General features: G+C 45.9%; 1 protein-coding gene across 1 annotated transcript in view; it reads left to right on the top strand.

Annotated features, from left to right (window-relative positions):
* The window catches only part of hpse2 (heparanase 2), a 570,820-nt gene that overhangs the window by 475,859 nt on the left and 67,595 nt on the right, over nt 1-27,366 (top strand). The window lies entirely within an intron of this gene.

The raw sequence follows: 27,366 nt of genomic DNA on the forward strand, positions 1-27,366 counted from the left end.
ATTTGACACCGACCCGCATAAGTAGAAATTAATGCAAGTGACCAAAAGCTTTTAAGGAGCGTTTTGAAGGAGGAAAGAGAGGTAGAGAGATGGAGAGGTTTAGGCAGTGAGTTCCAGAGCTTGGGGCCCAGGCAACAGAAGGTATGGCCACCAATGGTTGAGCGATTATAATCAGGGATGCTCAGGAGGGCAGAATTAGAGGAGCGCAGACATCTCGGGGAGGGTTGTGGGGCTGGAGGAGATTACAGAGATAGGGAGGGGCGAGGCCATGAAGGGATTTGAAAATAAGGATAGTATAAAGAGGTACATTATTTGGCCTGCAGTCAATACTGAATTACTGCTCTGTGTGCAGAACCGGGAAGTTCTAAAAAAAAAGTGTGTGTGTGGGGTGGCTCAATTTAATACCTTTCAAATTTCCACTGTAGTCGAAAACCAGAAAGAATTGGCACAGCAGAAAATTATTGGCATGGTTTTACATCTGACAAGTAAATAAAACGTGGAAACACTGAAGAGGGACAGACCCTCACTGGGACTGTTGTGCAGAATGTACCTGCAGCCAGAAGCTTGATTTTTAAGAAAGACAACATTATGTCATGTCTAGCCAGAGTGACCTTAGTTAGACACCTTAAGGTTGTGTCACAACCTGTCCCAGCCACGCTATGTCAATCATTAGATATCGGGCTGAAGAAACCACTTGTGGAGGAGTCTTGAGTCTGGTTAATTTTTTCCAGCGTCGATACCAGCTCCAAAGCAGTGGGATGTAAAAGGCAGAGGCGTTCCCAACCTTAAAAAGGTTTTAAACAGCTTATAGAATCGGGCATGCAACCTGGAAACAAGGCTGGAATGGTGAACAACGAAAGAGGAAGAGAGAAGGGGGTGGGGAGAGAGAGGGAGATTGGGACAGAGAGAAAGGGGGATAGGGTGATTAGAAAAAACTCTGGATATTAGAAAATTCCCCCTTTGGTGATCAAAACTAGTCCAAGAGATCACTCTGACCCTGATAATTCTATACAATACCTACCTTTTGTACAAGGTGATCTCCGCCCCAGACAGAAACAGGTCCTGTTCTCGCTTGAAGGAATTCAGCAAATCAGCATTCACCACACGAGCTGTCAAACTGTTCAACAGGTCCACTATTCTCAAGGAAAAGGACCATACCTCCTAACATTGAACTTATTTCTAGCCTGACATAACTTGAAATTGTGACCCCGGTCCTCCCTAACTTATTTAGTGAAAGCAATCCATTCCCTTCATCATCGTATAAACTTCGATCAAATCTACGCTTCTCTAAAGTCTAGAGACCTATCTCTTGCAGCCTATCTTAGTGACTAAGGGCCCGATATTGGTGGCCTTACCGCCCATTGCCGCCGACTGCCGCCAAGGTATGCTGCTGTTTTCCTCTCCTCGGCATTTTCCACTTGGGCTGGAGCGGGCAGGAGGGGATACCGCCGGGAACCGCCCGCTGATGTCCTTTGGCGGCCAAGTCATGTAAGTGGCCTCCCGCCCGCCGAGATGCCAAATTTGTACGGGCGGGACTCAGCGCCAGCAGGGGGAAGGACCACTGCAGGTCTAACCCCGATGGTAAGTATGAAGACCTGCAAGAAAAGGTTAGTGAATGTCTTTAAAAAAAACATTTTACAGCGACTTACCTGGATGGGGTCCCCCTGAAGGTGTTCTGGTGTTTTTTTTTTTGGCAATGTTTTTTTACTTTTCAGAGTTCCACCCTCCCTGGGCCCGACTCCATTCTCGGCGGCACTTGAGCCGGCAAGCTCATTTGCCGCCGAGATTGAGAGCTCCCGTCCACTGCCGCTCAGATTGACGGCGTAAGCTGTTATTTTGCCGCTGGTCGGTACCACCATCTCTTTTAGAGCAATCTTTCAGGCAAAGTACCGCCCGGTCTCTTCACGACCATCCTTTGGGTGGCAAATGGGCGGGCCTCGCAGCTCATGAAAACTGGGGCCTAAGTAACTGAGATGTTTTCAACCAGGAATGAACCTAGTGGCTCTCCTTTGCACCCTTTCCAAAGCCTCAGTATCATCCACCAAACGAGGAGACCAAAACTGGTACTGAATGCAAAGAGATATAAGTTCCAATTTCCAAGGACGTTCTTTCCGCCCCCCCCCCACTCACCCATTATGTTTGAGCGATAAGGACATCAAGGGTTATGGGGGAGCGGGCAGGGAAGTGGAGTTGAGGCCAGGATCAGATCAGCCATGATCTTATTGAATGGCGGAGCAGGCTCGAGGGGCCAAATGGCCTACTCCTGCTCCTATTTTGTTGTGTATGCAATAACTGTTAGACTGAGTATTGTTTAAATCCAAGAGGTATGACCTTGGCTCTGCTTTATTAAGGCCAAAAGTGACTAATATACAAAATGGCTGGCTTTTTATACTTGGGCTGCACACCCGTGCGTGCAGCCCAATGGCCTCCAACAGTGACGCCATCTGATGGCTAGTGATCCCAAAAGTACATACATGACAATAATACCCTCTGAGATATTAACACAGTCTTTTACAAATTGAGACGGTCCAGTGTTTTACACTCCCGGGTTGGCCGTCTCAGTTCAACTCCAGCCTTGGCTGAGTGTTCAGAATCTGTTGTGACTGGTGGCTGGGTGGCTGACCTGGTGGGAGTGGCAATGGCCATGTCAGGAGCATCAGTGCAACACTTGCATGCAACTCAGCAAAGCACCAGCAGAATCGCCGCTGAGTCTGTGGTCGTGGCCGTGCAAACCATGGTCCAGGATCCACATAGACTTTGCAGGTCCCTTCCTGGGGAAGATGTTTTTAGTTGTGGTGGATGCATATTCGAAGTAGATAGAGTGTATAATCATGTCATCCAGCACATCCACAGCTACCATTGAGAATCTCAGTGTCATGTTCGCGACACATGGTCTGCCTGACATCGTTGTTAGCGACATTGGATCAGTCACAACAGATTCCATTTTCATTGAACATGTCAGTGATTGAAAGTCCCGATTCACTGATGACCACTGAGTCCTCTGATGACTAGGGATAGGTTGGTTGGTTGTCGATTGTCTCTTCCTCCGACTGTTCCGGTTCGTCTGTGTGCTGTAGCTTTGTCTGATCCATGTTTCCTGCATGTTTGCCCATTTTGAGCTTGACAATAAATACTCTGTTTCCCTCCTTGGCCATGACAGTACCAGCGATCCACTTGGAACCCTGACATATACAGGATCATTTACAGAAATATTGCGTGACACAGCTGCGCGATCGTGATACCCTTCTATATTCAACATGATTATTCAAGTCAGGGTGTATAAGAGATAGCTTGGTCTTAAGACCTCTGTTCATCATTAGTTCAGCAGGCGAGACCCCGGTAAGCGTGTGTGGTCTTGTCCTGTAACTAAGCAATATGTATGACGGGCGGGTCTGCAGGGACTCTTGGGTTACTCACTTCATACTCTGCTTTATGATTTGGACAGCACGTTCTGCTTGCGCATTGGATGCAGGTTTGAATGGTGCTGACCTTACATGTTTGATGGATGCATTGTGTTTCATGAACTCTTGAAACACCTGACTGGTGAAACACGATCCAATGTCGCTAACTACGATGTCAGGCAGACCATGTGTCGCGAACATGACACTGAGATTCTCAATGGTAGCTGTGGATGTGCTGGATGACATGATTATACACTCTATCCACTTCGAATATGCATCCACCACAACTAAAAACATCTTCTCCAGGAAGGGACCTGCAAAGTCTATGTGGATCCTGGACCATGGTTTGGGCGGCCACGACCACAGACTCAGCGGCGATTCCGCTGGTGCTTTGCTGAGTTGCATGCAAGTGTTGCACTGATGCACACATGATTCCAGCTCAGAGTCAATTCCCGGCCACCATACATGAGACCTGACGATGGCTTTCATCATTACAATGCCGGGATGTGTGCTATGTAGCTCATGTGCAAATTTCTCTCTCCCTTTCTTGGGCATAACAACACGATTGCCCCACAGTATACAATCCGACTGAATAGACAGTTTGTCTCTGCGACGAATGTAAGGTTCGGTCTCCTTGCACATTTGCTTGGGTATGGCAAACCAATCACCTTTGAGGATGGAACTTTTCACCACCAATAAAATCGGGTCCTGGCTGGTCCAGGTCTTAACTTGTTGAGCCGTGACAGGGGTTCCTTCACTCTCAAAAGCATCCATAACTAACAATAGGTCCGCCGGTTGTGGCATTTCCACCTCCGGTGTGGGCAACGGCAAACGGCTGAAAGCATCGGCACAATTCTTGGTGTCAGGTCTATGGTGAATAACATAATCATAAGCGGATAATGTCAGTGCCCATCTCTGGATGCAGGATGAAGCATTGGTATTGATACCTTTGCTTTTAGAGAACAGTGAAATGAGCGGCTTGTGATCTGTCTCCAGTTCAAACCGAAGACCAAACAGGTACTGATGCATCTTTTTAACCCCATACACACAGGATAGTGCTTCTTTGTCTACCATGCTGTAGGCTCTTTCTGTTTTAGACAAACTTTTTGAAGCATACACAATTGGTTGAAGTTTACCCGACTCATTAGCGTGTTGGAGTACGTAACCAATTCCACATGACGAAGCATCACAGGCTAATACTAAACGTTTACATGGGTCATAATGTACCAGCAGCTTGTTAGAGCAAAGCAGATTAGTGGCTTTCTCAAAAGCTCTGTCTTGAGACGCACCCCACAGCCAGTTGTCGCCTTTTCTTAGCAGCATGTGCAGTGGTTCTAATAAGGTGCTCAATTTAGGTCAGAAATTACTGAAGTAGTTGAGTAGAACCAAGAACGAATGCAGCTCCATCACATTCTGCGGCTTGGGTGCATTCTTGAGGCCTTGGTTTTCGCGTCCATGCGCCTGATGCCATCAGCAGCAATTTTCCTCCCCAGGAATTCGACCTCTGGTGCCATGAGGACGCACTTTAAGTGTTTCAGTCTGAGTCCCACTTTGTCCAGATGATGTAGAACCTCTTTCGGGTTGTTCAGATGTTCCTCAGAGTTACAACCTGTGATCAGGATGTCATCTTGGAATATGACGGTTCTGGGAACAGACTTCAGTAGACTTTCCATGTTCCTCTGAAATATTGCTGCAGCCGAGCGAATTCCAAAAGGGCATCTGTGCTAAATAAACAGTCCTTTATGCGTGTAAATGCACGTAAGTCTCTTCGACGTCTCGACCAGCTCCTGTGTCATGTAGGCCAACGTCAAGTCCAGTTTGGTGAACGATTTCCCCCCCGGCTAGCATTGCAAACAAGTCATCAGCCTTTGGTAATGGGTACTGATCCTGTTTCAAAACCCTGTTGATCGTAGCCTTGTAGTCTCCACAGATTCTGACTGTGCCATCACTTTTCAGCACTGGAACAATGGGGCTGGCCCATTCATTAAATTCAACCGGTGATATGATCCCTTCATGCTAGAGTCTGTCCAGTTTGATTTCGACCTTCTCCCTCATCATATACGGAACTGCCTGAACTTTATGATGGACGGGTCTTGCATCCGAGTCCACGTGGATCTGCACCTTGGCTCCCGTGAATTTGCCGATACCTGGTTCGAACAGTGAAGGAAACTTGTTCAGTACTTGGGCACATGTATCTTTCTCCGACGTTGATGTTGTTCCAATCGCATCTGATTTTTTCAAGCCAGTTCCTGCCGAACAGCGTTGGGCCATTGTCTGGGACAATCCATAGTGGTAACTCGTGAACCGCACCATCATACGACACTTTAATTGTGGCACTGCCAATCACCGTTATGAGTTCTTTGGTGTACATGCGCAACTTGACATTGACTGGACTCAGCCTGGGCCTCACAGCCTTAGTATTCCACAGCTTGTCGAATGCCCTCTGGCTCATTATTGATTGACTCGCCCCCGTGTCCAGTTCCATCGATACCGGCACCCCATTAAATTTCACGTTGATCATTATTGGTTTGCTCTTAGTTAGGAACGAGTACAGTCCATACACTTCCTCCTCTGGTATCTCGGATTGCGTATCCGGATCCCCGCTGGTCTGACCATCATCCTCCACGTGGTGTGTTGCAGCACACTTGCTCATCTGCGGACACTTGCACTGGAGATGCCCCACTCTCAGACAGCCTTTGCAACTATATTGCTTAAATCGGCACTGCTGGTGCCGGTGATTTCCCCCACAACGCCAACATGGAGAAATCGGATGCATTCCTGCTGGCGGACTTTGGCCAGCCGCAGGTTTCACGAACGCAGTCGGGTAGGCCTTGTCATGTTCCGCTCTGCTGAACGCCGAATCAATCATATTTACAGTACTTGCCGAGTTTCAATTTTTCACTGATATCTGCTTTAGACTTCTATCCATCATCAAGCATGACTGAGCGATCGTGATGGCCCTGTTCAACTCCAACATCTCCACCGCCAGTAGTTTATGCAGGATCACTTCGTGGTGATGCCGATTACAAAGAAGTCCCGCAGCATGTCTGCCAACACAGCCCCGAACTTACACGGTCCCGCTAGATGTCTCAGGTTGGCAACGAATTCCGCCACATTTTGGCCCTCTGAGCGAACGTGTGTGTAAAATCTGTATCTCGAGATGATGATGCCTTCGTCTGGCTTAAGGTGGTCCTGTATCAGTGTACACAATTCTTCATACGACTTCTCTGTTCGACTCACAGGCAGGAGTAGATTCTTTATCAGACCATAAATTTTTGGACTGCAAACCGTGAGGAACATTGCCTGGCACCGATCTGTGTCACCGATCTCCTCCATTTTGTTGGCCACGAAGAACTGGCTCAAACGGCTCACAAAGTCTGCCCAATCTTCTCCTTCCACAAATCGCTACAACAATCCAATTGTGCTCATTTTTGCATGCAAAGGTTTTTGTTACCTCGTCGCCAAATGTTGTGTATGCAATACTGTTAGACTGAGTACTGTTTAACTCCAAGAGGTATGACCTTGGCTTTGCTTTATTAAGACCCAAAGTGCCTAAATACAAAATGGCTGGCCTTTTATACTTGGGCTGCACACCCATGCGTGCAGCCCAATGGCCTCCAACAGTGATGCCATCTGGTTGCTAGTGATCCCAAAAGTACATAGAGACATATTTTGTATGTTCTCACCTCTGCACTCCCAGCCCCCTGTAATTTTTTTTAACGTATTTTATTTCTTCCTGTCTATGGGGCTCCTCACAGAACTTCCCAACGAATAGGGCAGACAGCTGATCTGCTCCCAGACCACCAAAGCCACTCTCGAGCCGACCGCGAGGAGGTGAGCAGGAGCAGCCTGGCCGACTCACCCGCCGACTTTATTTTCTTCCCTATTAAAAATAACCATGCGGCATTTTGTACAGAATAGGGGTGAAAGTCTGTTTTTATAAAGAACTCCTGCCCAAGGGTGGCTTAGATTGCAACACAAATGAAGCTGTGGGCAATCACAGGCCGCACACATTCCTTTGATCAACGTTTGGTGAGAATTTCTAATATTTATTCTGGTATTTCTGACGTCACTGACTGACTGACCGTGCACAGATTGTTTTAAGACAATTTCCTTACACGGGAATTAAACCTTCCCATGGTTTGCTACTGTTTTAAGGACATGGGACAGGGGTCCCTCTGGTCCCCAAGTGCAGTGACATTGCAAATGAGTCTGTGAAGAATTCCTTTATTCCGCTATTTCTGGCAAAATTGTGAATGCATTTTTCAAATGGAAGAGTTGAAAGGTGATATAGAAGGTTCATATGTTAATTTTTCACTGCATTTATGTAATTGTCTAACTGATGATGACAACAAAAAAATTGCAAGTTCCAGAAGGGTGCAGTACCTCTCTAACAATCCGTCTTTCGAATGAGATGTTAAACCGAGGCCCCGTCTGCTCACTCAGGTGGACGTAAAAGATCCCACGGCACTATTACGAAGAAGAGCAGGGGAGTTATCCCCGGTGTGGGCCAATATTTATCCCTCAATCAATATACAAAAACAGATTATCTGGTCATTATCACATTGCTGTTTGTGGGAGTTTGCTGTGCGTAAATTGGCTGCCGCGTTTCCCACATTACAACAGTGACTACACTCCAAAAGTACTTCATTGGCTGTAAAGCACTTTGGGATGTTCGGTGGTCATGAAGGGCGCGATATAAATGCAAATCTTTCTTTCTCATGGACAAACTGATCTTGTTCCATGGCAGTTCTCGGGAGTTCTATCCTCCCTGTGGCCAAATGTTTAAAATAAAGATTTCAGTCATATATTATGACTCAGAAACAAATCCTAATATCACAGTATACTCAGATGTCAAGAGTAGGCTTGTTGCCATAATATTAACCTCATGCTAATAAAGTATTATTTTCAACAAATTTTTGAAACTTTTACTTCTAACCTGTTTCCATCCTCCTGTTTTACATTGTAGCTATGCTTAAATCAAGTTCTGATTGGCTAAAAACCAGGCTATACTTTAGACCAATCAGGAGACTGGACACTGTTGTTTGACATGGCCATGTTACTGAAGTGACCACATCAAACCGTTACCGTGAAATTATACCAACATTTAGAGACCATGGGGAAGAAATTGGGTGTATGTGTGCCTCCTGTTAGCATCCCTGAGGGGCGGTAATGGGGTGCAAATGACTTTGCGACTGGGCGCAACGCCCGGAGACCATGACGTCATCGCTCTGTTAGCGCCCCTGCCCCTAAATTGGGTTTCGCCCCCCCAAAGCAGCGCCGGGCAATGACAGCGACAGCTTCAGGGGGACACGGACCCGGCGGCCGGCCGTTACCAGGCTGAAGGTTAAAGGGGAGGCGACCGGCCGCTACCAGGGCGAAGGTCAAAAGGAAGGTGGCCGGCTGCTGCTGTGAAAAAAAATCTGCCCCTTCTCTTGCTGCTTCGGTCATGGTTTGTTCGCAGGGTCAGTGCCGCGATCGCTCTGCTTGAGTGCCGGGCTAATCGGCACCCCCGCTCCCTGGTGGTCCAGGTCCTGTGTTCCTCATATGCAGAGTGCGCAGCTCGGGCCCTGCCCTCTAATTCAGGGAAGAGCACCTCGTACATGGAAGGGCTACGTGGCCCAGTATGTAGCGCTGCTGAGCCGTGCGCCCCACTCCCACCCCAGGAAGGAAGTGGAACGCTAAGCGCTCCACTTCTTTCCCGGGGGTGGTAACCCGAATTTAGCGAGCGGGGCGGGACTTCCGTGCCTGGCGCAAAATGTCCTGTCTCCCAGATGCCGCCGTCCCCAAACGGAACGATAATGAATTTCTAGCTCCCATCATCATAGGCAGTTCCTCGAAATCAAGGAAGACTTGCTTCCACTCTAAAAGTGAGTTCTCAGGTGACTGAACAATCCAATATGGGAATTACAGTCTCTGTCACAGGTGGGACAGACAGTGGTTGAAGGAAAGGGTGGGTGGTGTGCCAGCTGTGAAGATCTGAGTGTCACCAGAGCAAGTTTTTTCACTGGTAGCGCTCAAAGGGTTGAATAATTTCAATGGATGGGCGGAACGAAAGCAAACAATAAGATAGATCCTTGAGGGATTCCAAAGGTAGCTGTGTGGGAGGTGGGAGGAGAAGCCATTGCCGGAGATCCTCTGGCTGTGATCAGATAGGTAAGAGTGGAACCAAATAAGGGCAAATCCACTGAGCTGGACAACAGAGGAGGATAAGAATATAAGAAATAGGAGCGGGAGTAGGCCATACGGCCCCTCGAGCCTGCTCCGCCATTTAATACGATCATGGCTGATCCGATCATGGACTCAGGTCCACTTCCCTGCCCGCTCCCCATAACCCTTTATTCCCTTATCGTTTAAGAAACTGTCTATTTCTGTCTTAAATTTATTCAATGTCCCAGCTTCCACAGCTCTCTGAGGCAGCGAATTCCACAGATTTACAACCCTCTGAGAGAAGAAATTTCTCCTCATCTCAGTCTTAAATGGGCGACCCCTTATTCTAAGATCATGCCCTCTAGTTCTACTCACCCCTATCAGTGGAAACATTCTCTCTGCATCCACCTTGTCAAGCCCCCTCATAATCTTATACATTTCGATAAGATCACCTCTCATTCTTCTGAATTCCAATGAGTAGAGGCCCAACCTACTCAACCTTTCCTCATAAGTCAACCCCCTCATCTCCGGAATCAACCTAGCAAACCTTCTTTGAACTGCCTCCAAAGCAAGTATATCCTTTTGTAAATATGGAAACCAAAACTGCACGCAGTATTCCAGGTGTGGCCTCACCAATACGCTGTATAACTGTAGCAAGACTTCCTTGTTTTTATACTCCATCCCCTTTGCAATAAAGGCCAAGATTCCATTGGATGGGGTGGTCCAACATGTCAAAGGCTGCAGAGAGAGCAAGGAGGGATAATGCACCATATTGTCACTGAGGGTGTGACTTGTGACTTTGCCTAGGGCCGTTTCAGTTTGGTGGCACCGACAGAAACCTGAACGGAGAGATTCTAACATGGAGTAGCAAGAAAGATGGGCATGAATTTAGGATGTGACAATATGATGACAAACTTTGGAGATGAAAGGGCGTTTGGCGATGGGATGGCAGTTTGCAAAGATAGTGGAGTCGAGCTTGGATTTTTGAGGAGTATGATAATTACAGTGGTTTTGAAAGTGAAAGGGACAGTACAACAACAACAACTTATTTATATAGCGCCTAACGTAGTAAAACGTCCCAAGCCGTTTCAAGAAGTGTTTTAAGACAAAACAAATAAATTTGACACCGAGCCACATAAGAAGAAATTACAGCAGATGACCAAAAGTCTGGTCAAAGAAGTAGGTTTTAAGAAGCGTCTTAAAGAAGGAAAGAGTGGTAGGGAGGGAGTTCCAGAGCTTGGGGCCAAGGCAGCTGAAGGCACTGCCACCAATGGTTGAGCAGTTATAATCAGGTATACTCAAGAGGGCAGAATTTGAGGAGCGCAGACATCTCGGGGGATATGAGGAGGTTTCAGAGATAGGGAGGGGTGAGGCCATGGAGGGACTTGTAAACAAGGATGAACATTTTGAAATCGAGGCATTGCTTAACCGGGAGCCAATATAGGTCAGTGAGCACAGGGGTGATGGGTGAGCTGTACTTGGTGTGAGTTAAGACACGGGCTGCCGAGTTTTGGATGACCTCAAGTTTACGTAAGGTAGAAAGTGGGAGGCCAGCCAGGTGAGCGATGGAGTAGTCAAGTTTAGAGGTAATATGGATGAGGGTTTCAGCAGCAGATGAGCTGAGGCAGGGGTGGAGACGGGCGATGCTACGGAGGTGGAAATTTGGGGTTTTAGTAATGCCGCGGGTATGTGGCTGGTAGCTCATTTCAGGGTCAAATATGACACCTAGGTTGCGAACAGTCTGGTTCAGCCTCCGACAGATGCTAGGGAGAGGGATGGAGTCGATGGCTAGGGAGCGCAGTTTGTGGCGGGGACCAAAGACAATGGCTTCGGTCTTCCCAATATTTAATTTACCCAAGGAGAGGGAGCCATTTGTAATCTCACCTAGCGTGGGGACCAAGATGGGAAGTGGAAAGGTAAGCAGGTTAGTGAGAATGAGGTCAAGGGAGCAAGCGGTGAGTCTCATGGACAACGCGAGCTTGGAAAGAATATAAGAGAAAGAAGTGAAACCAGAAAGAAGATGTAGGTTCAGGGCTCGGGCGAAGGGCTTGAACCATGGCCTTCTTTTCTGACCCAGAGGCAAGACTGCTACCAAACGAGCCTTGACTTAAGTTTCTGTTATGTTAAAATTTACAATTTAGTGATCAAATTTATTGCTCGTGGCAGGTATTTTCCTTAATTTCCCAATAAAAATTCAAGATGTGAGAATGCGAAGTTGCGTTTTGCACACAGCTGAGGGAAAAGGGGGGCATCACTGTGTCTTTGGGTAGATTGAACACAGTAAGTTCAGTCACTGTGGTACCTGCTGTAGCAATGACTAGACTCCATTGTTTGAATAAAGTGCTTGATCAGATTCTCACAGCATGACATGGTTGGAAAATAAAATCCATCTTGTGTCTACACTTGAATCATTGCCTGGGTCGGCTCCATGAGATAATATTGGCAGAAGAACCAACGCAGATGAATAGTGCTCTCATTTACATGAAGTAAATGCATGGCCTTATGCTTTGGCCAAAGCTCTGTTGCTTGGGCCTTTGCCCTGCACATGGTTCAGTTTGGATTTCTTTACTCATGACTGCAAGGTATGCACCTCTGTCATAAACCAAGTTCATACATCAACTGTCAGACAGAGGGAGACTAATTACAAGGTGCTGTGCCATTCATTTTGCCAAACATGTGTCAGTACTAAGCCAATATTATGAATACCTAAGCATCTTGGTTGATAATGATCTATTTTCCTTCTCCTGTAACCACTGCAGTCATTGACAAGGGAGTCAAGGGTTATGGGGAACGGGCAGGAAAGTGGAGATGAGGCCAAGATCAGATCAGCCATGATTTTGAATGGTGGAGCAGGCTTGAGCGGCCAAATGGCCGACTCCTGCTCCTATTGTTGTGGCGATGGTGAACCCACGATGGTGTTAGGTAGGGAATTCCACCATTTTGACCGGTGACAATGAACCAGTAGGTCCAACCTTTCCGCCCATTGTCAGAAGGATTCGAGCACATGGGCATGTATCAATGAAAAGGTTTAAGTAGAGAGACAGAGTTAACGTTCTGACAAAGGGTCACAGACCTGAAACATTAACTCTGTTTCTCTCCACAGATGCTGTCTGACCCGCTGAGATTCCCAGCATTTTCTGTTTTTATTTCAGATTCCAGCATCCGCAGCGTTTTACTTTTATACAAGGTTTAAAAACTCTCGGTTCAATTTCTAAAATGTTAAAATAAGTTTGGAATTTTCAACACCCTTTCCTATGCTCTTTCTAATTAAAAATCCAGGGGGGAAAATCTGGAAAACCCTTACCATTGAGTCACAGAACAAGGAAAAGAAAGGTTTCCGCTGTATACTATTGATAGAAAAAGCACAAACATGTGTATAAATAAAGGGGGTGAAGTTCGTGCTGCCTGCTAATTATAATGATTCTAGAGCATAGGCTGTGCGCTCAGCAAGGACCCCAAGTTCTCGATGTTCGCACGAGGCTTGCTTTACTTAAAGCTAGCCTGCTCCTCTTAAAGGCTGTCTGCACCGCTTAAAGATGAGCTGCCTTCCGCTGATTAAAAATGTTAAAAGTGCTTCAGCACCAACCCTAACATTACACGCTGATTGACATTACAATCTGACTAATTTACCATATTTGCAGCAAACACAGGCAATGGCAGCACTGCCATCCTGCCCAAAATGCAAATCTTCTCCAAAACCAGCACAAATGGTAGCTTCAGCTTATGAGGACATGTTTCTTCACACTCTAAGGTAGCTGTGGTCGGCCTGTCTATCCACCATACTTTCTCTTCTCATCATTGCATGCAGCAAATATCATCTTGAAAAAAGTATAAAATCAGGACATTGTCCACTCACCCCCGCCAATGGTTTTCCCCCCACTACAAGGCACTATCGAAGCTCCTACATGCTGATAGTTACAGTAATTCATTGGATTATATCAGAAGATGACTGTGATAAATTTCAGGTGTGCCTTTGATATTCTCTTTGATTCAGTGTCACTGGTTATTCCTGTAAGTGGTCCCCATGTCTTACGTTCAGGAGTGCGCCCATATTGCTCAATATCTAGTCATAGGATAATGTAACCCGGGAGATGTAACAATAGTAGCCTCTTTTAACCTAAAGTCAATATCGTGTCTTTTGCATATGCCCTCATGTGCTTTCGTCAATCTGTCAGTAGGTGCACTGAAAGTACTTTAAATGAGTTGAAGCCAGATATGAATTATTACATATATTATACAGCACAAAAACAGGCTATTCGGCACAACTAGTCTGTCCTGATGTTTATATTCCACACGAGTCTCCTCCCATTCCATCTACTGCATCTCAGTCTGCCAGCGTATCTTTCTATTCCCTTTTCTCTCATGTACTCATTTAGTTTCCTTTTGAAAGCACCTGAGCTATTTGTCTCAACCACATTCTATGGTAGCGAGTTCCGCATTCTAACCACCCTCTGTGTTAAGAAATTTCTCCTTATTTTCCTATTGGATTTATTAGTAACTATCTTGTATTTATGGCCCCTAGTTTTGGATGCTCACACAAGTGGAAACATTCTCCCCACCTACTCTGTCCAACCCATTCATAATTTTAAAGACCTCGATCAGGTCACCTCTAAGTCTGCTCTTTTCTAAAGAAAAAAGCCCCAACCTGTTGAATTTTTTCCCATAGCTGTAGTCTCTCAGTTCTGATACCATCCTTGTATCTTATTTGCACTTTCTCCAGTGCTTCTATATCCTTTTTATAGTGTGGAGACCAGCACCGTGCACAGTTCTCTCAGTTCAGCCTAACCAGGGTGCTATACAACTTTAACATAACTTCACTACTTTTGAATTCGGCACCCCCTAGAAATAAATCCCAGTGCTTTGTTAGCATTTTTAATTGCTTTGCTGACTGGCATTGCTGCTTTTAATGATTTGTTCACTTGTATCCCTGGATCCTTTTGCTCTTCTACCCATTCAGTTTCTTATTTTCTAAGGTGCAGGTGATGTTTCTATTTTTCCTACCAAAGTGCATCACCTCACATTTATCAATATTACAGTTAATTTGCCATTTAACTGCCCAGTTTACAAGATTTCTAATGTCTTCTTGTATTATGTTGCATTCTTCCTCAGCATTAGCTATGTCCCCAGTTTGTTATTGTAATGTATGCACCTATGAGTATGCTCACAAGTTTGTAGAGCTGCTGACTCTACATGGGAGTCCTCCCTCTATTTATTGGGGACTTGGCCTGGAGAGTGTTGCACAGAGCAGTCCTGTGCAATAAGTTTTTAAGTCGGTTCACGGGCTCCCAGGCTGCCTGTAATTTCTGCGGTCTAGGGGAGTCCGTGTTCCATGTGTATGTTGAGTGTTGATATCAGTAGTGGGTAAAATGTTGGAATCAATTATTAAGGATGAAATAACAGCACATTTGGAAAGTAGTGACAGGATCGGTCCAAGTCAGCATGGATTTATGAAGGGGAAATCATGCTTGACAAATCTTCTGGAATTTTTTGAGCATGTAACTAGTAGAGTGGACAAGGGAAACCAGTGGATGTGGTGTATTTGGACTTTGAAAAGGCTTTTGACAAGGTCCCACACAAGAGATTGATGTGAAAAATCAAAGCACATGGTATTGGCGGTAATATACTGACGTGGATAGAGAACTGGTTGGCAGACAGGAAGCAGAGAGTCGGAATAAACGGGTCCTTTTCAGAATGGCAGGCAGTGACTAGTGGAGTGCCGCAGGGCTCAGTGCTGGGACCCCAGATCTTTACAATATACATCAATGATTTGGATGAAGGAATTGAGTGTAATATCTCCAAGTTTGCAGTTGACACTAAGCTGGGTGGTGGTGTGAGCTGCGAGGAGGATGCCAAGAGGCTGCAGGGTGACTTGGACAGGTTAGGTGAGTGGGCAAATGCATGGCAGATGCAGTATAATGTAGATAAATATGAGGTTATCCACTTTGGGGGCAAAAACAGGAAGACAGAATATTATCTGAATGGCGGCAAATTAGGAAAAGGGGAGGTGCAACGAGACCTGGGTGTCATGGTTCATCAGTCATTGAAAGTTGGCATTCAGGTACAGCAGGCGGTGAAGAAGGCAAATGGTATGTTGGCCTTCATAGCTAGGGGATTCGAGTATAGGAGCAGGGAGGTCTTACTGCAGTTGTACAGGGCCTTGGTGAGGCCTCACCTGGAATATTGTGTTCAGTTTTGGTCTCCTAATCTGAGGAAGGACATTCTTGCTATTGAGGGAGTGCAACGAAGGTTCACCACACTGATTCCCGGGATGACAGGACTGACATATGAGGAGAGACGAGATCAACTGGGCCTTTATACATTGGAGTTTAGAAGGATGAGAGGGGATCTCATAGAAACATATAAGATTCTGACGGGAAGGGGCAGGTTAGATGCGGGTAGAATGTTTCTGATGTTGGGGAAGTCCAGAACCAGGGAACATAGTCTTAGGATAAGGGGTAGGCCATTTAGGACTGAGATGAGGAGAAACTTCTTCACTCAGATTTGTTAACATCTGGAATTCCCTGCCGCAGAGAGTTGTTGATGCCAGTTCATTGGATATGTTCAAGAGGGAGTTGGATATGGCCCTTACGGCTAAGGGGATCAAGGGGTATGGAGAGAAAGCAGGAAAGGGGTACTGAGGTAAATGATCAGCCATGATTTTATTGAATGGTGGTGCAGGCTCGAAGGGCCGAATGGCCTACTCCTGCACCTATTTTCTATGTTTCTATGGAGGTTGCAGCCCCTCTTCCAATATTTGAAGAGGCTGCTCCTCAAATTCTGGTTGCATTTCAGTCCCACACTCCTGATCTTTAGTCACCCTGTGCGGAGGGGAGCGGGCAGGTCGGACGGCCTCCTGGGCATTGCCAAGTGGGTCATCAACCAGTCCAGGCAGCGGGTAGTTGAGGGGGTCTTTCAGCCCGACTGCCTGCCTCTCTTCCACGGTTACATCCGAGCCAGGGCGTCCCTGGAGATGGAGCACGTGGTGTCCACCGGTACGCTTGCGGCCTTCCACGAGAAGTGGGCGCCGGAGGGACTGGAGTGCATCATCACCCCCGGCAACCAAATTTTGATTTGAATTAAGTTTACTGACAAAAGTTTAATTTATTTAAGTTTTTCGGTTTTAGTGCCCCCCCCACCCCACCTTTTAGCCAGGGAGCACGATTTAATGTTTAATTGGTTCACAGATACAACAAAATAGTTGTAGAGCTGTTGAGTTGGGAGTGGCTTAGCCAGTCACGTGATGTTCACAAGACTCAATAAAACCCCAGCCAGTTGGGCTCAGGGGATCCACAATGAAGCAGGTGGTTGTGAGACTGGTGGATGAACTGGTAATGTGTAATGTGATTGTTAAACCTTTGCTAATAAACCAACTAGTTCTTAATAGCAATGTGTTGCAATGAATTCTTAAGCAAAGAACCCATGAAGCAAATACACTACAGGTATCATCTGTAAATTTTGATATGGAGTTACTGTTAAGTAATTGTTTACAGACAGCAAGTGAACATACTGAGTGACAGTTACAATCAAAATCCACTTGCACCATTTAACATGAAACCCCTCCTAGTGACTAAGAAAAATAATTAACCTAATTGCTTTTCCCTGGATTAGTGGGGTGACTAATATTTGCCTTTGGTTAGTCTAGCATTGAAACAGACCAAGGAATACATGGGTTTGGTTGGGACGAGTCTTACAATAAAGACTAATGTTTCTTGCATTACAACAGTGACCACACTTCAAAAGTACCTCATTGGCTGTAAAGCGCTTTGGGATGTCCTGAGATCATAAAAGGCGCTATAGAAAAGTAAGTTCTTTCCTTCTTTAAACTGCCTCGAACGTGATGTCTTTCCTGTCAGCAAATCATCCTAATCACGAATATAGGGTAATAAATACAGAAAATGATGGAAGCACTCAGCATGCCAGGCAGCGTCTGTGGAGAGAGAAACAGAGTTAACTTTTCAGGTCGATGACTCTTCATCAGAACTGGAAAATATTAGAGATGTAACAGGTTTTTGAGCAAGTGTTGGGGCAGGGAAAGGGTGAGGGGAGAAAAGAACAAAATGGAAGGTCTGTGATCGGCAGAAGAGATTAAGATGGGCTGATGGTGCAAGGCAAAAGGAAATGATAATGGGACAATTTAAGAAACAAAAGGTGAGTTTAGGTAGGGTGTAAATGGAGATGGCAGAATCTTCTACAGCTGCTTTGGGAAAGAGAGAATTATCAGAAAAAAAGGTGGCAGAGATTACGCTCTGAAGTTGTTGAACTCGATGTTGAGTCCAGAAGGCTGAACGAAAGATGAGGTGCTGTTCCTCGAGCTTACGTTGAGCTTCACTGGAACAGTGTAAGAGGCCGAGGATGGAGATATCAGAGTGGGAGTGGAGCAGGGAATTAAAGTGACAGGCGACCGGAAGCTCAGGGTCACGCCTACGGACTGAATGGAGGTGTTCCGCAAAGCGGTCACCCAATCTGCGTCTGGCCTCCCCAATATAGGGGAGATCACATCGTGAGCAGCGAATACAGTATACTAAATTGAAAGAAGTACATGTACATGAATATGGGGCTTTCTCTCCTTTTCATTACTTTTGATCGCATGAAGTGAATGGGCTGTCCATCCAACATCTTCCCCATTCAGTGGTTCACCAGCCTGTCAATAAAACTGGCTACATTCCCCTCACAAGACTGAATTCTTGGCAGACACCCCATGTTAAGCTCAAACATTAATAGGTGTGGGTGTTGGTAGAAAACCTCAAATGAGATGGTAGGTTAAGTACTGTCCCTGGTTGTTGTGCAAACACATCTTCAATGTCTGGCTTATTAATATATAAACTCCTCCGTCTCAGTAGCTGCAATATATATGGCTGTAAGGAGAATTTGAAACCTGTGTGAACACACTTTAATTTAAGACACACCATTCAAAAATAACTTATTTTGAAATCCCATGGAAAAACAGACCAGAAATCCCAAAGCATAATAATGACCAATCATTTCACCTCAAATTTGACATTAATATTTAAAGTAATTATAAAAATACAGGAAATTGTACGGCAATGGGTGGCGTTTTACAAATGCCATGATGGCATGATACTGAAGGGACACTAAACAACAACAACAAATTGTATTTATATAGCACCTTTAATGTAGTGAAATGTCCCAAGGCGCTTCACAGGAGTATTATGAGATAAAAAAGTTTGACACCGAGTCACATAAGTAGAAATTAGCGAGGTGACCAAAAGCTTGGTCAAAGAGGTAGGTTTTAAAGAGCGTCTTGAAGGAGAAAAGAGAGGTGGAGAGGCAGAGAGGTTTAGGCAGAGAATTCCAGAGCTTGGGGCCTAGGCAACAGAAGGCACGGCCACCAATGGTTGAGCGATTATAATCAGGGATGCTCAAGAGAGCAGAATTAGAGGAGCACAGACATCTCGGGGGGGGTTGTGAGGCTGGAGGAGATTACAGAGATAAGGAGGGGTGAGGCCATGGAGGGATTTGAAAATAAGGATGAGTGTTTTGAAATCAGGAAAATAAATGTGCTACCACTACTGGCCTAAATGTGACTTCAGTTCTACATTACATGGTTGAGTCTTAATGCCTTATGAAGTGATTAGAAAGCCACTTAGTTGTAAAAACAATCGCTGCTCAAGAAGGAGGTCCATTGCCTCCTTCATAGGGCAACTTGGGATGGGCAATAAATGTGGCCCTACCAGCATCACCCTCATCCTAAGAACAAAAAAGGCACTTTACTTGTGTTCACCTGCTGTCCTTTTCTCATCCTTCATTTCTCTTCCCTATTTTTCTTTTTTGGAATATTGAACTTTTCTGTTTAAAGTAATTGAAAATACTTTAAAACTCTTTCCTGTCCACCTTTTTTCTTCCTGGTTCCATTCTTCGGGATGGGGCTACATTAAGTAAAGTAAGCTCAACATAAGCTCGAGGAACAGTACCTCATCTTTCGTTTAGGCACTTTACAACCTTCTGCACTCAACATCGAGTTCAACAATTTCAGACTGAACCTTTGCCCCTATTTTTTCACTTGGCAGCTGTTGATGATTCTGCCATTCCCATTCACACCCTATCTAGACTCATCTTTTGTTTCTTTACTTGTCCCATTACCATCTCCTTTTGCTTTGCACCATCATCCCTTTTGTCTCTCTAATCTCTCCTGCCTTCCACCCTATCACAGACCTTCCCTTTTGTTCTTTCCTCCCCTTCCCCCTTTCCTTCCCTCTGCACCTGTTTAAAACCTGCTACACCTCTCACCCTTTTCTCGTTCTCACGAAAGGGGCATCGACCTGAAATGTTAACTCTGTTTCTCTCTGCACAGAGGCTGCCTGACCTGCTGAGTGTCTCCAGCATTTTCTGTTTCTACTTCAAATTTCCAGCATCCGTAGTGTCTTGCTTTTGTTGAAGTAAAGCGCTTAAACCTGGTTCCGGAGGCAGTTTTATTAGCCATTCAAATCGTGATGATTGACATGAGTTGCACCATAGTTGCGGCCAAGTCAATTCCTGTGCGTCAAATCTAGCGGTGGGTCCGTGGAGGAAAAGAGCACATCTGGACAAGTAAACTAATCCACGGTATTGCAAGAGTTAACAGTAAGCAATACAGCAGATCGTTAAAATGAGCCAAAGTAAGAGAAGTCCTGCAGAGCAAACTATGCTGTAATTCGGGAGCCAGATTTGATGAAAGAGGAATGCCTACCCGTCCAAGCATTTTGCATAGTGAGGAATGTGCCGCAAAACCACATCTTAAGTGTTTAATTAACACCCTATTTTTACACATATCCAGCTGAGATATGGGCCTGGAAATCCTGGCTGGCTGCTTCCCGCGGGCGATCGGCTACAAAAGGGAGAAAAGATGCGCCCTTATCTGAACCTGCTGCGCCCACGCGAGTTCCCAGTCCTGAGGCCTCCACTGAATGCGTGTCACAGCGCGTGCACGTCAGGACATGCACAGAGCTGGACCTGCAGTCACATGGCTCTGGCAGCCAATCCAGGTCAAGTATTTTTTCATTCATAATAATGGGAACTTCGTAAGCAGGAGTTCCCATTATTATGATTGAGAAGCCCACCCCCCAAACACCCAAAACATGAATAAAAAGTAGAAAAAATACACCACATATTTAACATTAATTTAAATTAAAGTTATTTATGTCTTATAAAAAAGAAATATTTTCCCGATTCTTAAAGTTTTTTAACTTATGGTTTAAAATAAACTTACCATAGTAGGGAGGGTTTTTAACAATAAAATGTGTTTTTTAAATTTTATTTTATTATGTTTTTGTGTGTTTTAAAACTCTTCTCTTGTAAAAGTAGCTATGCACCTGCTTTTATCAGGCGCAAGAGTTTTGAGGACATTTGCTGGGCAAGATATGGGTAAATACCGCAATCTTGCCTTTGCGAATGCCCTTGCTCCTGACATGTGGATGATCTGTCAAGCCAGAAACTTGACAGATCAGAAAAGCTGTTTTTCAGCGCATGCACATTGCGCGCTGAAAACCGGCTTTTGCGATGCCTTCCTGGGTCCGTACACACTCCGTACGGACCCAGACAGGCCGAGATTTCTGGGCCATGATGCTAATTAGACGCAACCCCTGAAAGATGCTTATAGTTTCAGTGGTGCGAGAGGCTGTATGTGTGGGGATTGCGAGAGCTTTAAAATAATGGCCCAGAATTTGCGGTCGGAGGCTTCCCATGGACGGATGTCTCCGACTGCAAACATTCCGACAAAAGTACCTGGTGGTCCCGGAGTTTTGGAGACTTCTGGTCCTGGGCCTCTAGATGAAGGCCTGCGTAGAGGCCCACGTATCCCAGCAGCGTATGCGCTTCATATGCATCACTGGGATCACATGGGCCAGACTATTATCATCATCATCATAGGCAGTCCCTCGGAATCGAGCAAGACTTGCTTCCACTCTTAAAATGAGTTCTTAGGTGGCTGAACAGTCCAATACGGGAACCACAGACCCTGTCACAGATTGGACAGATAGTCGTTGAGGGAAAGGATGGTTGGGACAGGTTTGCCGCACGCTCTTTCCGCTGCCTGCGCTTGATTTCTGCATGCACTCGGCGCTGAGACTCAAGGTGCTCAGCGCCCTCCCGGATGCACTTCCTCCACTTAGGGCGGTCTTTGGCCAGGGACTCCCAGGTGTCAGTGGGGATGTTGCACTTTTTCAGGGAGACTTTGAGGGTGTCTCTGTAACGTTTCCTCTGCCCACCTTTGGCTCGTTTGCCGTGAAGGAGTTCCGAGTAGAGCGCTTGCTTTGGGAATCTCGTGTTTGGCATGTGAATGATGTGGCCTGCCCAGCAGAGCTGATCAAGTGTGGTCAGTGCTTCCAATGCTGGGGATGTTGACCTGTTGGAGGATGCGAATGTTGGTGCGTCTGTCCGCCCAGGGGATTTGTAGGATCTTGCGAGACATCGTTGGTAGTATTTCTCCAACGACTTGAGGTGTCTACTGTACATGGTCCATGTCTCTGAGCCATACAGGAGGGCAGGTATTACTACAGCCCTGTAGGTCACGTGCTTGGTGGCAGTTTTGAGGCCCTGGTCTTCAAACATTCTTTTCCTCAGGTGGCCGAAGACTGCACTGGCACACTGGAGGTGGTGTTGAATCTCGTCGTCAATGTCTGCTCTTGTTGATAAGAAGCTCCCGAAGTATGGGAAATGGTCCACATTGTTCACATGGGCCGGCCCAACCTATCAGTGCAGAGGTAATATTCATAAGTATGAATGGGAATGCCCCCAAAAACACACAAGCACTGAAGATAAATTAAAGACAACATCACATACTTAAAATGAATCAAAACAGAAATGAATGAATTACTTAAAACAAAACTTTCATTTTTTGAAAAATAAATGTACATATTTTAAAGGGTCTAAAAATATACTTATCTTATTTAATAGGATTTTAAATGTTTAAATTATTGAAAAAATGTATTATTCTGTGTTTTAAAAGTCTTACGCTGTTAAAAGTAGGCCGTACGCCTGCTTTTATCAGTCGTATTAGCCCAATTCTCCACCCGTGGAGGCCCTTTACTTTCTTGACAGATCTCAAGTTCCAGGTTTAAGAGCATGTGCTTTGCATGCCTAAACTTGTGGGGACCCCACTGGCGCATGCGCACCTTGTACCCGCCCATGGGGAGCGTGAATTCAGGCCCAATAGTTAAGTGAGTGAGCAAGTTTATAACACCATTGACTTGATCATTTTTAGCTTTCCTATGCTAGTGTACCTCTTTTGAAAGAGCACATTATATGCTTTGATAAGAACATAAGAATTATGAGCAGGAGTCAGCCATTTGGTCGCTCGAGCCTGCTCTGCCATTCATGGTTGATCTTCTACCTCAACTCCACTTTCCTGCACTGTCCCCATTTCCCTTGATTCCCTTAATATTCAAAAATCTATCGATCTCTGGCTTGAATATACTCAACGACTGAGCATCCTCAGCCCTCTGGGGTAGAAAATTCCAAAGAGTCACCACCCTCCAAGTAAAGAAATTTCTCCTCATCTCAGCCAGAAGATCACCTGCAATGGCTTCTCATCCCACTCCCGCATCGTTGCCTCTGATGTCCCCCAAGGATCTATCCTTGGCCCCCTCCTATTTCTCATCTATATGCTGCCCCTTGGCGACATTGTCTGAAAACAGAGCGTCAGTTTCCACATGTACGCTGATAACACCCAGCTCTACCTCACCACCACTTCTCTCGACCCCTCCATGGTCTCTAAATTGTCAGATTGCTTGTCCGACATCCAGTACTGGATGAGCAGAGATGTTCTCCAATTAAATACTGGGAAGACCGAAGCCATTGTCTTTGGTCCCCACCACAAACTGCGTTCCCTAGCCACCAACTCCATCCCTCTCCCTAGCATCTGTCTGAGGCTAAACGAGACTGTTCGCAATCTATATGTCATATTTGACCCTGAAATGAGCTGCCGGCAACATATCCGCGGCATAACTAAGGCCGCCTATTTCCACCTCCGTAGCATCGCCCGTCTCCGCCCCTGCCTCAGCTCATCTGCTGCTGAAGTCCTCATCCATGCCTTTGTTATCTCTAGACTTGACTACTCCAACTCACTCTAGGCTAGCCTCCCACATTCTACCCTATGTAAACTAGAGGTGATTCAAAATGGACAGCCCATGTCCTAACTCGCACCAAGTCCCACTCACCCATCACCCCCTGTGCTCGCTGACCCTACATTGGTTTCTGGTTAAGCAACGCCTCGATTTCAAAATTCTCATCCTTATTTATAAAGCCCTCCATGGCCTCGCCTCTCACTATCTCTGTAATTTCCTCCAGCCCCATAACCTCCTGAGATATCCACGCTCCTCAAATTCTGCCCTTTTGAGAATCCCTGATTAAAACTGCTCAACCATTGATGGCCGTGCCTTCAGCTGCCTAGGCCCTAAGTTCTGGAACTCCCTCCATAAACCTCTCTGCCTCTCTACCTTTCTTTCCTCCTTCAAGACGCTCCTTAAAACCTACCTCTTTGACCAAGCTTTTGGTCATCTGCCGTAATTTCTTCTTATGTGGCTCGGTGTCAAATTTATTTGTTTTGTCTTAAAACACTCCTGTGAAGCAACTTGGGACATTTTACTACGTTAAAGGCGCTATATAAATACAAGTTGTTGTTGTTGTTGTTGTCCTAAATGGCCAACCCTTATTCTGGGACTGTGACCTCTGGTTCTAGACTCCCCAGCCCGGGAAAACGTCCTCCCTGCTTCTACCCTGTCAAGTCCTGTAAGAATTGTGTATGTTTCAATAAGATCACCTCTCATTCTTCTAAACTCTAGAGAATATAGGTAGAGTCTAGTCAATCTCTCCTCATAGGACAATCTCCGCATCCCAGGAATCAGTCTGGTGAACCTTCATTGCACTCTCTTTGTGGCACTCCCTCTATCCCTCTTAGGTAAGGAGAAGCAGGGGCCATCCATCACTGCCTTAATCGCAACATTACCCTCATTTATCTTTGGGGCGCTGGACGTTTCTGCCCCGCCGGTGTGCTCGCCCCATCAACCCTCCTTTCCGCCCCACATGGGGAAATTGACCTCAGCCACCGCTCAGTGCCCCCGACAGCTTTCCCTGGCGTGAAGCTGTTTGTGGCTGGGCAGCGCGTGTCTGCCCTTAAAGGGGAGGGCGTCCTGCCGTGGCCGCCATTTTATTTTCATTATCGGCCTGACAGTGGCAACCGTGGGTTCGACCAGGCTGCCAACAGGCAGCCCCGGCACCCCCTCTTGGGTGCCGGACCGCTGGTCTGGCCGAAACCCTCCCTGGTGGCCCAGCGCGGCGCTGATGCCACCGACTGATGTCTGCCGCGAACAATGCCAGCAAGAGTAAAAACATTTAAAGAGCTCAATTTCGCTCCACTGTCCGCCCCATGGATTGGGACAGAGAAAAATCTTACAAAATGGGGTAGTGTCACCCCTTTCAGTCGTGGGGACAATTTCGGCCCCCAAAACTGTACACAATAGGTGTGGTCTCGCCAGGACTGTTTCTTTCCTTTTCCTATTTTATTTGAATTAGGCCTGGGTAAGATTTGCTGTTAAATAACATAACTTCAAATCGACCAAACACCTGTCACGAGCATGAACAATGCCATAATGTCCCCTGCCCTTCCAGATCCCCCTCCAAGATGCCTCCAGCTCGCTATCTTCCTTCCTCCTTTCAAAAGCCTGTTAAATTTTTACAATTTATTCAGATATTTCTTTGATTTGCAGTGCTAAAGACCATCCTCATAACTCAACACAGTGTCTGGCATTGCAGTATTGTCCAGGGCTTCAAACAGAAATTCTAGTTACTACAGTAGATTATTGAATGGACTCCGTTCTCCTAGTCTTTAGATAGTGGAAGAATACACATTCTGTCAGCCCCTACAACTTAGCCCATAAGTAACAATTCACTACAAGTAAAGGTTAAACAATAGCATTAAGCTGAAGGGGTGACCTAATAGAGGGCTTCAAAATTCTAAAAGGTTTTGATAGAGTGGATACAGAGAGAATGTTTCCACTTGTGGGGAAGAGCAAAACTAGACTAAGTTAGTCACCAAGAAATCCAATAGGGAATTCAGGAGAAATTTTACCCAAAGTGCGGTGAGAATGTGGATCCCGCTACCACAGGGAGTGGTTGAAGCGAATAGTATAGATGCATTTAAGGGGAGGCTGGACAAGCATATGAGGGAGAAAGGAATAGAGGGTTACGCTGACAGATTTAGATGAAGAAAGACAGGAGGAGGCTCGAGTGGAGCATAAACGCCGCCATGGACTGGTTGGGCCGAATGGCCTGTTTCTGTGCCGCATATCCAATGGAATCTTATGTAAAAGCCAATACAGTAGATTTCATTTGGTTGCAGATATTTAACGTATGCCTCCTCAAATGCTAAATTAACAAAAGACATGACATTTCACAAACTCACTTAATAATACTAAAGCTTGACAAATTCCATAACATAAAATTTATGTGAGCTTTCACCTAACCACTGAGCCATTAATTATTCATTTCCACCTCAATGAACCCAGACAAACTGAGGAACTAAAGAAAGAAAGACTTGCATTTATATAGCACCTTTCACGACCACCAGGCATCTCAAAGCGCTTTACAGCCAATGAAGTACTTTTTGAAGTGTACTCACTGTTGTAATGTGGCAAACGCAGCAGCCAATTTGCGCACAAGCAAGCTCCCACAAACAGCAATGTGATAATGACCAGATAATCTGTTTTTTGTTATTTGATTGAGGGATAAATATTGGTCGGGACACCGGGGAGAACTCCCCTGCTCTTCTTCGAAATAGTACATCCACCTGAGAGAGCAGACGGGGCCTCGGTTTAACGTCTCATCCGAAACTAGTCAATTCATCCTTCGGAATCAGTGCTTCTGACTACCGAGCGCTCCGCCAAACATCAGTGCCCTTCCGCTCAGAACGCTGCCTCCAGTCATTCTGCCAGATTCAATGGATGGCAGCAGAGCTGGTCTCCAGTCGTCTCGGATAACTCTTGCCACTGGACCAAGACCTAGCTCTGTCAAGCCCGTGTGGTGGCTGGTGTGCAACGGCCACCACACGTTAAAAAAATCCATGTACAGGCATCTTCCACCCTTCAGGATGTAGTTCGGGATCTGGAATATTAGGTCCATCATTGAAACACCTGTGAACTTATTGTTTTTTGCGTGGAAGCAAGTCATCCTCGTTTCGAGGGACTGCCTATGATGATGATAAGTTATTATGGCATTCTGGTGAGATCAACACTAACGCCTTCGCACGAAACAGTATTTAACAAATCATGGCATGTAGATAGAGCTGTCTTGCCAGTGGGATGGGTGAGGGGAAGGAACCAAAATACAGAATAGTCTGCTTTGGCCCTTTTTAATGGTTGACCACATGCCACTGCCTGCAGTCAGTGGGCCTGCATAACTCATCTTCTACCACACCAACAGAATGTGTATTCTACCTCAACACCCAGGCACAAAGCCAATTTCAAATGACTGATCTGATCTCAAGGATATTCAAAATAAAGAGGCTTTACGATTTGGACTGCTGTTCATCACGGCCACCTCGATAAATTCCTTACAGTGCCTTCATCCATCCCCCTCCCCTCCATTTCGGTTTTCATTCCCGTCAGTCCAGCCTCCAGGGACACCAGCCAAGCATTCACCAAGTTAAAAAAGATAACTCGTCAACCAGGTCTGGTCCCGAATGGCTTCAATGTGGCTCAGTGTCAGCTCCTACAGAATATTTTCTCTGTAGGTCGGGTGAGATGGACAGCTCCTCTAGCAGGAGAGCCAGTGCTTGTGAAGAAAAGGCAAGCATTAGCAATGATGGAGGAACTGGTGCTAGTTT

This window comes from Pristiophorus japonicus, chromosome 3, assembly GCF_044704955.1.
Source record: "Pristiophorus japonicus isolate sPriJap1 chromosome 3, sPriJap1.hap1, whole genome shotgun sequence".
In the NCBI taxonomy this organism is placed as follows: Eukaryota; Metazoa; Chordata; class Chondrichthyes; family Pristiophoridae; genus Pristiophorus; species Pristiophorus japonicus.